The sequence below is a fragment of the Dermochelys coriacea genome, chromosome 10, assembly GCF_009764565.3.
Source record: "Dermochelys coriacea isolate rDerCor1 chromosome 10, rDerCor1.pri.v4, whole genome shotgun sequence".
NCBI lineage: Eukaryota > Metazoa > Chordata > Testudines > Dermochelyidae > Dermochelys > Dermochelys coriacea.
This window is the reverse complement of record NC_050077.1, coordinates 8,174,184-8,189,328: the sequence shown is the minus strand read 5'-3', so window position 1 is coordinate 8,189,328 and position 15,145 is coordinate 8,174,184. Positions and strand designations below refer to the sequence as shown.

The window sequence follows — 15,145 nt, the reverse complement described above, 5'->3', positions numbered from 1 at the left end:
GCTGCAGCTCTGGGTCGTTTGGCCAGCTCCAGCATGATTAGCTGGGGCTGCAGCTTTTATCCTCTAGAGTTAAACAAGTCTGGGGGTTTTGTGTCTCCCTATGCTGGGCCTAGAGCTTTCCTGTTCCAAGGGGGAGGTGTGCTGGGGTGTGTGTGTGTGTGTGCGCATGCGACAGGGCTGCGCAAAGGCAGGCGTGTTGGGGTGGTGTGTGCAAGTACATGCCTGTCGTGGGGCTGGGTCTGCGGGAGTGTGTGAGAGGCTCAGTCACACTGTAGGTGTCTGGGGTGGAGCGTGCCTTTTAGCTTCCCAGCTCTACCCTGCCCCGGGGCAGAGTAGGCTGGGTGACGTGCTTTTATACAATGGCTTGTACTCAGAGGAAGCGGATCCATGCTCTGAGCCTGCCTGTGCCCCACTTGCTGTCTGCAAACTGGGCTGTCCCCCGACCCTGAATTGCTGCTCAGTGTTAGCTCCCAGCCGCTGCAATAGCTCTGAGCTGGCGTTTCCCTGCCTTTCTGGGGAATGGGCCTTGCATTCCACACTCCCTGCAGACACTTCACCTCCCCACTCATGGCGCGCTGTCCTTGAATGGCTTCCCTGCCAACCCCCCCTCGTTCCATGTAGGGACATCCTCAGGGCAATTATTTGCAAGAATTTGGGCCTGCATGTGAAAACAAAGGACACAATTTCCAAAGCGTGTTTCTGTCTCGCTTTCTCTTCTGGGGATTGATCCAAGTCCCCTAAATAATTTACATTGCTCAGGCAGGAGCAGCAGAGCCTTGCAATACATTTTTAGTATCTCGGCAACCTGGCTGGGGTAATATGTCGGGGATACAAACGGAAGGCTATGCTCTGCTGGCTTATAGAGAAGAGAGCAAATCCTAGGAAGACCCAGGGCCCAGGAGGGAGGACTAGGGGGATGCTAGGAAACTCTCTGCTTGCTTAGTGGCTCCGCTGGCCTATTCAGAAGGCCTTTAAAAGCTGTATCGAGGCTGGTTTATTTCCATAGGCCCTGTATAGTGGTGATCCCAGTGGGCTGGTGATACTGGTGGCAGCATGGCCCTGTGGCTATGGTGCAAGGTGTGTAGTCTCTGAATTTCTTGGTGGTGTTGGTGTCTCGAGAGCTCATGTAGGGCTGAGGGTGGCACATGCTGGTTTCCTGGGAGCAAGATGCAGCCCCACGCTTTCTGGGATGCTTAAGAGGAGTCCACGTAACTGAGGCTTTGTCCATATTAGGGCTTCAGCCTCCCGTGCTATCTGTGCTAGTGCAAACACTGTTTACACCGGTCTGGTGCAACTCGCACCAGTGCAGCCTACTCTGATTTGTACCCATACATGTCCTGGTTTACACAGTTTGCTAAGGGTTCGTTCTGTTGCAGCTAGCTTAAGTTCCGAGTAGCTGAGGCCTGAACGATGCTTCTTATCTGTGTGGAAGGGACTGGCCCACTCTAGCCAGCACAGTCCATCAGAGCTCACCCCTTTGGGCACTCTTCCCCCTGTGAGGTTTAACGTGCTTGGCCTGAGAAGACTGGGGTTCCCATCCCGTTGCTGTGTTAGTGGCTCTAGCCAAAGAGGAATGCTCTTTAGTCATGGGAGTTGGTTGCAACCACAGGCTGAACAAGCAGCCCTCTTTGTCAAGAGCATGGGAAACTGAGGCACAGAGGGGTGGCATGACCTGCTCAGAGGTCACCCAGCCAATTAGGAACAGAACTGCTGACTCCCAGCTCTGTGCCCTGTCCTGACCCTTGCTGCCTTTCATGCCTGTGCAGGAGGGTGGTAGGTCTGAACTCCTGCATTCAGGTGCTGAGGGGAATTGGGTGTGCAATTGCTGGCTGGAAGCGCTGGTGGCCCAGGACGCCCTGTGCTGCAGGGCAACAGTGCTTGATGAAGGGCAAAGAGGTCAAACCACAATTCCCTAGGTGCGTCCTGAGCTGGCAGAGCTTAAAGGGAAAAGATGGAAAAACAAACAAGTAGAAAGCAAGGGAAATGCATGTGAATGTGTGTAATAGAAGTCTGGGTCTATGGGTAAGCTGGATCCCTCTGCGCAGACCCAAGACAGCTTCCCACATGCAGGTGACTTATCGGTTCTTTGACTGGCTGGCTTTACTGCTCTCTGCCAGTTCTAAAACCTCCCTCTTTGCAGGAGCAGAGGAAGGGCTAGAGGTGAAGGTGCCAACTCGGTATGAACTCCTGATCCAGCTCTTATTCTATGATGGAGTTCCTTAAAACTGACTGATGGCGCCTAATGGAATCTGCCCCAGACCCTTACTTTCAGCAGTGTGCGTAATGTCTCGTCTCTTTCTGCTGTGGGGTGAGCTCCAGATTTGTGGAAGATTACTTTAGCCTTCGGATTGCTCCGGTAACGTGTCCCGAGAACTAGGATCAGCCATGGCAGTGGACAGAGCACTGGCCTAGGACTCCTGGGTTCTATTTCCAGCTCTGCCACTGGCCTGTTGCTTGACCTTGGACAAGTCACTTCACGGCTCTGTGCCTCAGTTTTCCCATCTGTAAAATGCAGATGGGGATACTCCTTAGAAAAGATCTATAGTTGAAAAGCGCTCTAGAAGAGGCAGCTTTTTCATGTTGAACATTCATGTCTTGCTTTATGGCCCCAGCATGGTGCGGGGGGGGTGTCTCCCCCTGCAGAGTCTGGTCAGGCTCTGGGGCTCAGTCTTCAGTTTTAGGCTTTGCAGCAGGAGGAGGTCTGTGTCCAGCATGGAAAGCTCTGATGGTGCAGGCAGTAGCGAGCAAGTGTCAAAGGGAGCAGTAGGAACCTAGTGGTGATTACTCTGCCCCATTGACAGAGCATGCTGGCTGAGTGCCTTTGGTGTGGCTAAGGCAGCATCACTTACCGTGGGGTATGAGCAGTCACAGTGCCACCTGCTAAATGGTGGGGTCTGTAGCTGTGACTCTGATGTAGACAGAGGGCTTTATTCCTCCAGGCTCTCAGCTGCCATGCAGTGGGGAGAAGGGGAGTCCTTCGGTGGGGGGTTCTTGATGGGAGACCTTAATTCTGGGTGAAGGGGGTGTGTCTTGCCCCACATCTGGGATGTGATGTTCCAAACCCCCTGAGGTCAGCAGAAGAAGGCAGTCATCTCTCTCCTCCCCTGCCCTGGCTGGTTCAGAGCCCACCCTCCAACTTGTTCTGACACGTTCTGCAAAAATACCCCACCGGCCTTTCCCAAAGAGTAATCCCTCTGCGCCCTGGCTGGCCTTCAGACTGAGTTAAAGGTATCGCCGCTTCAATGCAAGAGCCTGTGGGTGGCTGCCCAGTGATTGCCATCCTGCCTGGTCTGAGCATGACTGCTGGACACAGCTGTGGTGGGGAGAGCTATGAGCCAACTGCAGCTCTGCTAGGATCTCCTGCCAACTGTGTCTCTCCTCTGCTCACCTGGGTGAACAAACATGGGCAGACCTCTTGGCTTGCTGCACAGCACCCCCTCCAGTTAATTGGAGTCTCTGCATGCACTGGTCAGGTGGGAGTTCCAGGGTGAGAAAAAGTGGGTTGGGGCTTGACTCCGCAGCCTGGATGGTGGATATTTTGCAGGGATTGTGGAGCAGAGGGACTTTCTGTCTCAAGACAAAGCCATGGCCAAGAGGAGACAAAGGGGTTATTTATCTGGTATGCCAAGGTCTAAAGGCAGGGAGGAGATGTGGAAGAAGAGAGTGATCTTTCTCCCTGTGCAGAGTATGGGAAAACCTCATGCTGAGCATCCTCTGCTTGACCCTGGGGGAGTTGTGTTTGCAGAATGGCCAGTCCCTGAACCTTTGGGATCCAATGCCAGATCTCTTAGCGCATGGACTCCGAGGAACAAGGGGACCCTGCTTCCCCTCCCCTTCCTTCTCACTCCAGTTGCACCAGTGCCAAAGTGAGCTTGTTCTGAGCTGGCCCGTCCTGGAAGCTACGGGGGTTCATGTAACCCTGGAGCCCTCGTTCCAGAGGCAGATTTATCCTCCATGGAGCAGAGCTGGGTTATCTGGGAGTCAGAACATGCTGAGCTCTTGGTCTGGTTTTGTCTGTCTTGCATGCTGGGAGGCATGTTTACAATGGGCTCAGATAATTCCTGCAAGGATTTTCTGCAGGTCGCTCTGGGTAAATCCCGTGCATCGCAGTGGAAGTTTCCGTTGAGTCCCCTGCCCTGTACAACTCATTCTTGCAGGATATTGCCAGAAAAGGCTCTTTGCTTGGTTGCTAGGACAGTAGCTTTGTGGGGGGCGCACTGAACTCTTTTGAGTCAAATACATGGGATTGAGCCTGAAGCATTATTCCTTGGAGGCCTCTGGCTAAGCCACAGGCTGGAGTGTCTAGCTCCTTACCTAGCTCAAGAGAGACAGATTGCACATGGGTTCCTCATTTTATTCCTTGCTGCTTTTGACAGTCACTTACTTTGCTGTGTCTCGTAGGCTGGGCTGTTTCCCCTTCCTTTATACCATAAGGCCACTAGCTCACACCTATCAGTAAAAACCGTGGCGAGGAAAATAAACTCTCCTTGCCTATGCAAACTCTCTTGGTGTTTGAGCCAGGATCCCAGGCTCATCTGGATGGATTCAATCTTCCAAGTAACCAGGAAAAGCTGGTGTGAGCTGAAGAGAGACTGTGCAAATGGGAAATGAAGTACCAGGGCTGAAGTCCCCGATTCAGCAAAGCACATAAGCAGGTGCTTTACTGTAAGTTCTCTGCTGAATCAGGGCCTGAACTGGTCCTTCTAACATACCTCTGGCTTTACTGATGCTCTGCGAGGGTTGGCGGAGTTGCGGGGGAGGGCAAAGAGGAGAAGGCAAACAGAGAGTGGGGTCCCCAAGGAGTGCAGCTCTATCAGACTTGCTGTGGTTCTTTGGTAAGTTTCGTGTAGTTTTAGGTGATTCCCAGACTCCATCACCAGCTGTGTCCTGGAGTTCCTCTAAATGGGGAGCTGTGAATGTCGCTTGGATTTTGAACCCAAGCCCCCCACCTGTGTGCAGTGAGACTGGCATGAGTGTGAGGAGGGGGCAGAATTGGCTTCCTTCATTAGTCAGGTGGGCTTTTTCCTCCTTGTTCCCCAAGGGTCGGCCAAGGCCCATCTTTTCCCTGGCTGCAGGGGAGAGGAAGGAGGAACCTCAGTTGGCAACAGTGGTTGGAGATTCCAGCTCCTCTATCCAGCAGCCGGGCTTGGAACGGGCCCAAGCGGGAAACAAGGGCAACACAAAGGTGCTGTCTTTCATTCAGCAGAACTTGGCACAGCTCAGGGGAGTGTAGGCAAGGGGAGTTGGAAGCAGGGCCAGAATCTCAAAGGATCAGGAGTCGCTTACAAAAAAACCAAACCCACCAAAAGATGAGGTCCTTGCTCACTGGCCCCCCAAGCAGAGTAAATGATCGAAGCTGCATCAAGGCCTCCAGATGTAGCTTTATAGCAGGATTGCAGCTGCGCTGAGCCAGACCTGCTGGTTGCAGGGCTGAGGCAGGGAGGATGGGGGGAGGGGTTGTTCTCCTTAGCTGCTTGGTGCTTGAGTAAAGCAGAGATTGTGCTGCCCTTAGCCTCGAGGCAGATGCTCCAGGGGCAGTTGAGATTCCTGTTCTCAACCTGGAGCCATCCCCCCATTGCAGAAGTCGTTTAGATTCATTGATGGCCTGTGCAGATCCCCTCCTCTGAAGCCTTTCCAAGGACTGGACGCGCGTGGGTGGGTGGGTGGGTGGGTGGTTGGGTCCTTCTAACATCCCTCGTTTCCCCTTCCTCCCCGCAAAGTGCACCCTGTAGTTAACACACGGGTGACCCGTGTACACAGGACTGGTTTGCAGCACTGCAGGCTTGTTGGCTGGGGTGATACCCTGGCGATGGTTTTGCATCCTGGCTGCAGGCACCCCTGTGCATGGAGGTGGGCTAGCGTTATCAGACCTGCTCCCACTTCCCGTTAGGATCCTTTGACTAGCCCCGGGCACCAGATTCCCTGGGTTATGGAGGGATCTGGTGTGATCCTTGGAACCCAGAGGTGCTAGCCCAGCTGTGGGAGTAACCTGCTTTGGGAGGAAGCTGATGCAATGTGGCCTCCAACCTCCCCATTGAAGTATTCAGCAAATTAAGGAGCTGCTGGCTATGGAGCCAGTAACTGAGTCCAGATGAGGCTCCCGCAGGAAGGGAAAAGAACCCGAAAAGCGGACGGCTCATTGGCAAAGAGAAGCAGATGCTTGCGGGTGATGCTGTAGTGTTGCAGTCCTGGATCGTGACAAATTCTGAGGTGCTTTGTCTCTCCTCTGCGGCAGTGACCTGGGACGGGGCTCTGGGGAGGGGGTCAGCTTCGCACATGTGCTCTGTAGAGAGAAAGATGGCTGCAAAGCCGGCGCGGGGTAGCTCTCTCCTCACATGAGTGCCCAGGGTAAGGTCCATGAGTTACTGTGAAAGGTGCAGGTACTATGGTGTTCGTAACCCTCATCACTGAGATAGCTGGTTAACTCGCTGCTGTAAAGCATTTCTCTGTTTAACCTGCGACACTCACCCACACCCTGTTCTCTTCTGCTGTGTTGCCTGGCCTCAGCCAGCTGCCCTTTGAGCGTCTCCCAAGCACGTGGGTAGAAACCTTGGTGTTATGTATTGGATTCCCCTCCCTGGGCCTCCACCTGGCCCCCTCCCTCTTTGTCTGTGAGGCCAATGCTGCTGTTTGTTTGTACCACCGCAGCCCCTGGGTGCCCTAGTCTTGGCCCTGGGCCCCGTTACGCTAGGCGCTGTACAAACCCCGAACAAAAAGATGGTCTCTGCCCCCAAGGGGCTTACAATCAAAGTATGAGATAAGAGACGACAGATGGATCCAGACAGACTCAAGGAAGCAACAAGATAGCCTCTGTTCTCAGCACACCAGCTTCCTCGCCATTCTCAAGTTTTTCGTAGGCCTCCTGACAAAGTGGAGTTTTCAGGAGGGATTTGTAGGTGAATAATGGAGGTAGCTTGCTCATGCCACTGTGTCTCTGACACCTCCAGGCCCTCCGCGTAGGGCCTAATCTGCCCCACTTTGCCCCTCGTGTGTTTTTATTATCCCCTGGGGGCTTCCTTAGCTGGACTGGCACTGAGGGGCTCCCAAGGAACGCAGCAGCTGTGGTACGAGTGGAACCCACTAGCAGCTGGACTGAGACCTCCCAAGCAGTTGCAGGACTGTATTGAGTTGTGCTAACTTGAACCTTCTAGACATTAATTTTGTGGCTTTGGCAATTTCTGCTCTTATTAGAAGTGTGGGCGGTGGCGGGGGAGGGGCGGTTGCAAGTGCGAGAAGAGCCGTTACTTACAGAAGGTGACGGCTGACCTCGTGCTTGGTTTGGGGAAAAGAAGTCCCGATGGCTTTGTTTTGGATCACTCGCTTTTTGTTCTTAGGGAGCTGAGTTATTTATCCAACCTCTTGACAGAGGAGCTTTTTGCAAAGTACACGTCCTAGTGACCTTCCTGCAGCAAAGGGCACATCTGTTTTGGAGCTAAGGTCAGCTCTTAATGAGACATCAGCCTGTATTCGGAATGGCTGACTATGATCTTTGTTTTGGGGGATGGGGGTGCAAAGGGTATGGGGGGTGGAGAGTAGGTAGCGTACATGCCAGGATGTCAGCTATGGTTCTCCCACAATTCTCAGGATTCATTCATTAGGCTGGGCTGCTTGTTGAAAATGTTGGTGATTGTTCAACTGGCACCTACCTTAGGAATCTTCTTTTAATCCACTGTGTGGAGACCGAAATACCATATGACGGCTGTCTACAGGACAGGGCGTGTGTGTTGGGGTGGGAAGGCACTGCTTTTAGAAATGGTGTTGTCTCGAGAGTACGCTCCTTGGCACTGAAGTTCTGACAACTGGCCTAGCTAGGAGGCAAAACAAGTGCAAATACTACGCCTTTCAGCAGCAGCTGAATGTGGACATGCTGTAATTAGAGTTGACTGAAGAGAAGAATGTCTGATCCTCCGGGGGGGGGGGGGGGTGGCTGGTGGCTGGCTGGCTGGCCCCTAATTCTTTGTCTCTTGTGAGATCCCAACAGGAAATGGCATTGCAGTGGGACAGTGTGCACTTGGCCTCTGCTCTCCTGCAGACCTGGGTTCTGAGCTGGGATCACAAAGTGAAAATTGAGCCTTAATGGCCTTCTGGCCTCCTCATAACACCACTGATTTCAGCATTGGTTGGCTGTGTCTGCTTAGGACGAGAATAGCACAGGGCTTACAGGTCAGGGTTGGAAGGGCATTGACTTGGTTGCATGAGGGAAGCTAGCATGGTGCCTGACCTTGCTGTGCCCCACTTTGGCTGGTACTGTTGCCTGTTCTTCACTTCCATCGTGAGCACAACCAAAAATGAAGGCATGACTGTTCCCCTGTTTAATGAATGGGATTGGAGATGGGGTTAGATGGGCTAGTTTAAGGTGGCTCTGTCCCAGAAATGTAGTCGTGCTGCGTTTTGCACTGGTTTTGTAACATAGTCCGGTGACCACCAGTGGCTGACATGGCCATCAAAATCCTTCCCTCTGGTGACTCAGGTCCCCAGACACAAAAGGTGTGTTTTGAGATGAGACCAGTTTGGTGCTTCACCTTTATCAAAGGGTGAATGTAACTGTCAGGGTTGTAGCAAGGTTTATAGATTCCAAGGCCAGAAGGGACCATTGTGATCATCTCGTCTGACCTTTGGCATAATGCAGGTCATGGAACTTCCTCAGAATAATTCCTAGAGCAGATCTTCTAGAAAAACATCCCACCTTGATTTGAAAATTGGCAGAGATGGAGAATCCACCAGGATGCTTGGTAAATTATTGTTCACTCGTGTGACGTGTCAAACATTTCACTGGAAGGGTCTAAAACTCTCATGGCTGCTGGCTCCGAGTGGCTCAAGGACCTTCTCTGATGGGTGACTGCTTTCTCTCGAAGATCTGTCAGTCTGACAGATATAACGCATGCTCCATAAGGCCCCTTCTGAGATCCGGATGTGTTTTATAGGATGAGTTTTACAGTGGACTTCAATAGAACAAGAAGCCAGCATGCTGGCTGATGTAGGGTGGGCTGGCAAGGGGAGATCCAAGATTGTGTGTGTTATCTGGGTGATTCATCTCAAATGCTTTCTGTGGCTCAGTGGACTGTCCTGTTACAGCTGTAGCTTAGTTAGTCGGGGAAGACCTTGGAACATAGCTAAGCAATTCTGGAATCAACCCCTTGCAGCATCTTTAGCCACATGCCATACTAAGATGAGTGCCTGAACTAGAGTGACCTTCTGGTTGGATTGGCTGTGTGGAATTGGAATGTTTTGGGTGCTCTGATTCCTCTGACTCATTCCCTGGCCTTCCTGCTCCAATTCTGTTACCTTTTTTTTTTTTTTTTTTTTTTTTAAAGTGCACTCCTGAAATTTTACCAGGTATAAATTGCAACTTGTTCTTCTCGAAGACCAGCAAGTTCACTGGGAAATAAGTTGAAGGAGCCAATCGCTGTGGGATTGGGGTGGCTTTGTAGATTTGCACACCGGCATGGCATGTAGATTTTAAAAATTCTGCCTGTGTCTGTGGTGGTTCAAGACAGTTGTGTCTCTACATAACTGGTGGCCTTTTAGTGCAATAGTCTCTCTGTTGGTGATGGGGCCACAACATGTCTTTCAAAGCATCCTCTGTTGACCCTGTGGCTGCTGGATCTCTTGTGGCTGTCTCAGAATGGGGCTGCTTTTTTTTTTTTTTTTTTTTAAATAAAGCCTAATTCTGGATGTCGTGATCTACAGGTTACAAAGAGCCCGCACCTGCAGATTCATGGCTGCAGGCTTTAAGTAAAATCCGCATCACCACTTGTTGTGGAGTGTGCCCCCAGCTTTGACTCAGGCACACCAACCAATTCATCTCCCAGGCTTTAGCGCGGTGAACTTGAGAGGCTGCCATAGTGTAATAACAGTGCCAGCTGTAACCGCAGGGCAGGACTGCTCGCTGCACTGAGGTTTGGAGGGAAGAGGCTGCATGCAGAAGGACGCTCTCACCTCTGGGATGGGTGTTGGTGGCACTTCTCTCTTTGTGAGACCCAAGTAATGCTCTCAGGACTTGCCTTGAGGACTGTCTTCCAAATGCAGGCCTGGACCTGGGTGGAAATGGAACCCTGCCTCCCCTGCCCCAGGCCCGGCCCTACTTTTTGTTCCAAGCACTTCTCCTGGGCTAGACTCCAACTACGCTCTAGTTAGCTCCTGCTTGGCCTTCTTGCTGCATGGCTGTCCTCGTAGACCGCTCTGATGACCCGTCCTGGAGCAGATCTGAGACAGCACCTCAGCTGTGGATTGCAAACCAGCTAACGGGTCACATGTGGATTTTCCAGGCCAGAAACGGTGCTGCTGGTGGAGGGAGGATGCCAATGGGATTGAGTGACATGTGGAAGGAAGGCTGGCTGCTGCTGCGGAACCGCCTCAAGGCCTGTTTGGGAAACAAGGCCTTGTGAGGAAGCCAAGATGTTCCAAGCGGGAGACGTTTGTAACTGGGCCCGGCTGCCACTGTCAGTGGAGAAGCCAAGGATGGCATATGCATGTCTGGGGACGTAGGGCGAATTCCTCCCACCCCTATGAAGAATCCGTGCAAGGCAGGATAAAGGAGAGCAGGCAAGGTGTGGTGTTGGGAAAGGCACGCCCTCATGCTGCAGATAAATAGCTGGCGCTGGTCTCCAGGGCTGTCGGCACGGCCCCGCTCCAGCGCCAAATACACGCGATGTTGTGGAGCCCTGGAACGATGCTCTGTTGCAGTCTCTCTATTTTTGCTGTGCCAAGTGACTGGTGTAGATTTAATGCTTTTGTCAGGTGATTGCTGGTGCAGCAGGGAGATGGAGAGCATATGCCGGGTCCTGGATGAATGAGAGCGCAGCTTGGTCTCCATGCCCCAGTCAATCCTGGGACAGTATGTGCTTACTTTTCATGAGGATGACTTTCTATTTATCTTTTGGGGACACAGACACCTGTCCTGGGGGACCTGGGCTGAGACCACTATACTTACTGCACATGATTCTGTGGCTTTTCGTTTAAAGCCGAATATCGCTCTTGTAAATCACTCCAGCCATGTTGAGTGATCAGTACAAGTAAAGCTTTTGCAGGTTGTGGGAAATAAAACTCAGACCATCCCCTCCCCTTTTTATCTCGAACTAAATCTGTTCGGTGAGCTTGCCAGCGTGGTGCTCCCGACTCTGCAGCCCTGGGTATACAGAGCGTGTTCAGACATGCAGAAATTCCTTGGTCGAAAACTTGGGCATATTCAGAGGTTGTGCTGACTTAACCACCCACCCCCACGCTGCTTTCTTCTCTTCCCCCCCCCACCCCCTCTCTGCAGCTGTGGGAGGGAGGGGGGTTTGTTCTTGAACAATTGCTCAGAGTCGTGTTCCCATGCTAAAGCAGCCACAGTGATTATCCCTCAGTGTTTGCTTGCTCATGCCATTTATAAGCCTACACGCTGGGAAAGATGATGCAAAGGATGGAAACCACTAAAGATTAATCATTTTGGGGGGGATGGGAGGGGGAAGATGGATGACTTATTGCTTGTGAATCCGGCCTCTTGGAGTGATGGGGAGATTCTGCAGGGGAAAGGAACCTCTGCAGCATCAGGAGTCTGTGTGGGTGAATATCTCTTCCCCGGTCCCTTGGCCAGATGTTGATGCCATTCTAAGTGGCAGCAGTTGCTCATTTCCTCTGCTTTCCTCCCTAGATTAATGGTTCACTAGCACCCGCATTCACCCTGATTCCCTAACGCTCTTATGCGGACTTGTTTTTCTTGGGCCACAGTCCAGCAAAACTGGCTGTAGATCAGTTCCCTGCAAACAGAGGCCTGGCTTTTGAGCTGTACGTGTGGAGGCGGTTGTCTTTCTAGGGGGCTGGTAAGACTGCAGCTGGAATGCTCTGTACCGTTTGGGGGACCATCAACTAGAGGGGCTGCAAATGGGATTAATAATCTGCAAGGATTGGCAGGGAAACTCCAGGGTGGCGGGGTTTGGTTAAGAGACCATTAAATGTGGAGCGGATAACTGGCTCCAAGTACTTGTAAGGTCTAAATAGCAGGGGAGGGAGAAGAATCATTTAGAGTGGTCCAGGAAGGTGTAATTAGGAATAATGGGATGTAATTGAGCAAAGGGAAATTTAGGTTGGATATCGAATCCCCCTCAGGGAAAAGTCTGTTAGGCTGTGACTAGCCGCCCAAGAAGAGTGCCAGTGGTCCTGTTGCGTACGACATGTAAAACTAGTGAGGGCAGAGTGTGGGCCTGGAGAACAGACTGTATGGTATAGTCCTGCGCTGTCCGGGAGAGGACAGATGAGATGATCCGAGAAAGCAGACAAGGGGACGAACCCCAATCCATTTTGCAACGGCTGTCCCAGATGCAGTACTATAAACTGTTTCCTATAGGGTTTTCGACTGTCTTTCTCATAGTGTGGACTGGCCTCAGATACGGTGACTTGCCCAAAGTCCACTGGAATCTGACATCTGTCCAGTGCTGTGTAAACACTAAACTTCCTTGTGAAATCCTCTGCACGCCCAAGATTAAACCTCACTGCTATCTGCAGTGCATAGAGCACTCCTGGGGCAGTGGGTTTAAGGGCCGTATGTACAATCCTGTGGATGAGGTGCTGGGGTTGCCAGGCCCTCAGTGGAAATTGTGCCAGAGAAGGCTGGAAAACGGTGCCAAGAGGATGGACCATGCCCAGGCTACATAAGTAGTGCGTGCAGCAACATGGTAACTAGTTACATCAGCTCTGTGTGATTGCTGCGTGTAATTGTGTCTAGATCTCTTTATAAATAGATCTCTGCTGAATGGGAATATCAGTGTAATCCCTACTGGCTTGCAAAGAGAGGAGACAAGTGGTGCATGGTTCATTCCTCTTCCTCCTTCACCTGCACGGAGATGGTGGCTAATTTCCTTACCCCTATCCGGGAAGGTGTCTGATCTGGCTGTTTTGGTGCCACATGGGGAATTATTAGTTAAATTGAAAAATTATTAGTTAAATTGGTTGACCACAGGATGACTGAGCCACCAGTGTGATATGGCCATGAAAAAAGCTAATGTGGTCTTGGGATGCATCAGGAGAGGTATTTCCAGTAGCGATATGGAGGTGTTAGTACTGTTATACAATGCGCTGGTGAGACCTCATCTGGAATACTGTGTGCAGTTCTGATCTTCCATGTTTAAGAAGGATGAATTCAAACTGGAACAGGTACAGAGAAGGGCTACTAGGATGATCCGAGGAATGGAAAACCTGTCTTATGAAAGGAGACTAAAGGAGCTTGGCTTGTTTTGCCTAACCAAAAGGAGGCTGAGGGGAGATATGATTGCTCTCTATAAATATATCAGAGGGATAAATACCAGAGAGGGAGAGAAATTATTTAAGCTCGGTACCAATGTGGATACAAGAACAAATGGATATAAACTGGCCATCAGGAAGTTTAGACTTCAAATTAGACAAAGGTTTCTAACCATCAGAGGAGTGAAGTTCTGGAACAGCCTTCCAAGGGAAGCAGTGGGGGCAAAAGACCTATCTGGCTTAAAGATTAAACTCGATAAGTTTATGGAGGAGATGGTATGATGGGATAACATGATTTTGGCAATTAATTGATCTTTAACTATTCATGGTAAATAGGCCCAATGGCCTGTGATGGAATGTTAGATGGGGTGGGATTTGAGTTACTACAGAGTATTCTTTCCTAGGTATCTGGCTGGTGAATCTTGCCCACATGCTCAGGGTTCAGCTGATAGCCATATTTGGGGTCGGGAAGGAATTTTCCTCCAGGGCAGATTGGAAGAGGCCCTGGGGCTTTTTCGCCTTCCTCTGTAGCATGGGGAACGGGTCACTTGCTGGAGGATCCTCTGCACCTTCAAGTCTTCAAACCATGATTTGAGGACTTTAGTAGCTCAGACATAGGTGAGAGGTTTATTGCAGGAGTGGGTGGATGAGATTCTGTGGCCTGCATTGTGCAGGAGGTCAGACTAGATGATCATAATGGTCCCCCCTGACCTTAATATCTATGAGTCCATGTTAAAGCAGGAGACTGGGAATTGAGTCTTCTGGGTCCTGTCTCTTAGTGACTTGCTACATGTTCTAGGGCAAATCATAACCTCAGTGCAGTAGCTGACTCCTCGGTCTGGTAGAGATAATACTTCCCTTTTTCATAATGCGGTTGGAGTTTATAACACACTGGGTGTGTATAGTGGCTTGCAAAGGCATATCCTCAGTTTTTTATTCAGCCTTCTGCAGTGATGGTGACACCAGCACGTTAATTGCAGTGAAGGGGGTAGGTGACATGCTTCCCTGGGGTTTCCTCCTGCCATAGAAGCGTCCTTTTCTGTAGCTGCCTGGGAACCTGCTGTAGGAGAGGATTTGATTGTCAGCTTTGTCAAGGTGAGTCACCATTGTTTCGGTGGTGGATGCGTCCATGACCTGCAGAACAGATCCAGGAGTAACAGGGGATGGGGGATGCCCTAAACTGTAAGCAGGTACCTGATACCCACTCTCGGAAGGTTCTGCTGTGAATAGCCTGTTAAGGAATGAACTGTCCATGCTTGGTCTGATGTAGATGGAGGAGGAGAGTGGGCCATGTTGCTCCGAGGAGGAATGGAACTAACATCTAGGCGTGAACCTAATGTGGCCTGTTTGTCTCCTGTGCAATATAATTTTCTAGCTGTCCTTTAACACTTTTGCAGGGGAGGCAGTGGCCTAGTGCACAGAGCATGAGCTGGGAGTCGGGGGACCTGCGTTGTGTTCCTAGCTGTCCCCATTACTTGCTGTGTGACATCACATCACCACTCTGCCTGAAAATGGAAGTGTGTGTGTAAGTAACACCTTCATTTGGAGACTTCCAAGATCTTAACAAAACGGGATTTGTTATCCCCATTTTACAGAGGGGTTCAGGAGATTGGAGTCTGGCACACAATAACACTCAGCTACCTCCTTGGAGCGTTGTGTGGATTAGTGATGTGCTCTGTAGATCAACCAAGCAATCGATGTGCCAGGGAGGACAATTTTGAACATGCTAACAGTTGCAGCTTCTCTTACTTCCTTTGGTCGTGAGTTTCCCATGTTATGAGTCCTCTGCACCAACAGAACAGGCTCTGCATGGTCCTTTCTTAGCTTTGGTTTTTGTCCTCTTGGTTCCAAATCTTTCAACTTGGTAGATGCTTCTAGGGAATGTTTCACTTTCTTGCTATGCCATTTGTCTTGATGGCTGCTT

At 51.0% G+C, this 15,145-nt stretch overlaps 1 protein-coding gene across 7 annotated transcripts in view; it reads left to right on the top strand.

Annotated features, from left to right (window-relative positions):
• LOC119862310 (myosin phosphatase Rho interacting protein) overlaps positions 1 to 15,145 on the top strand; it is a 170,926-nt gene that overhangs the window by 26,970 nt on the left and 128,811 nt on the right. The gene's annotated exons all lie outside the window — the stretch shown is intronic.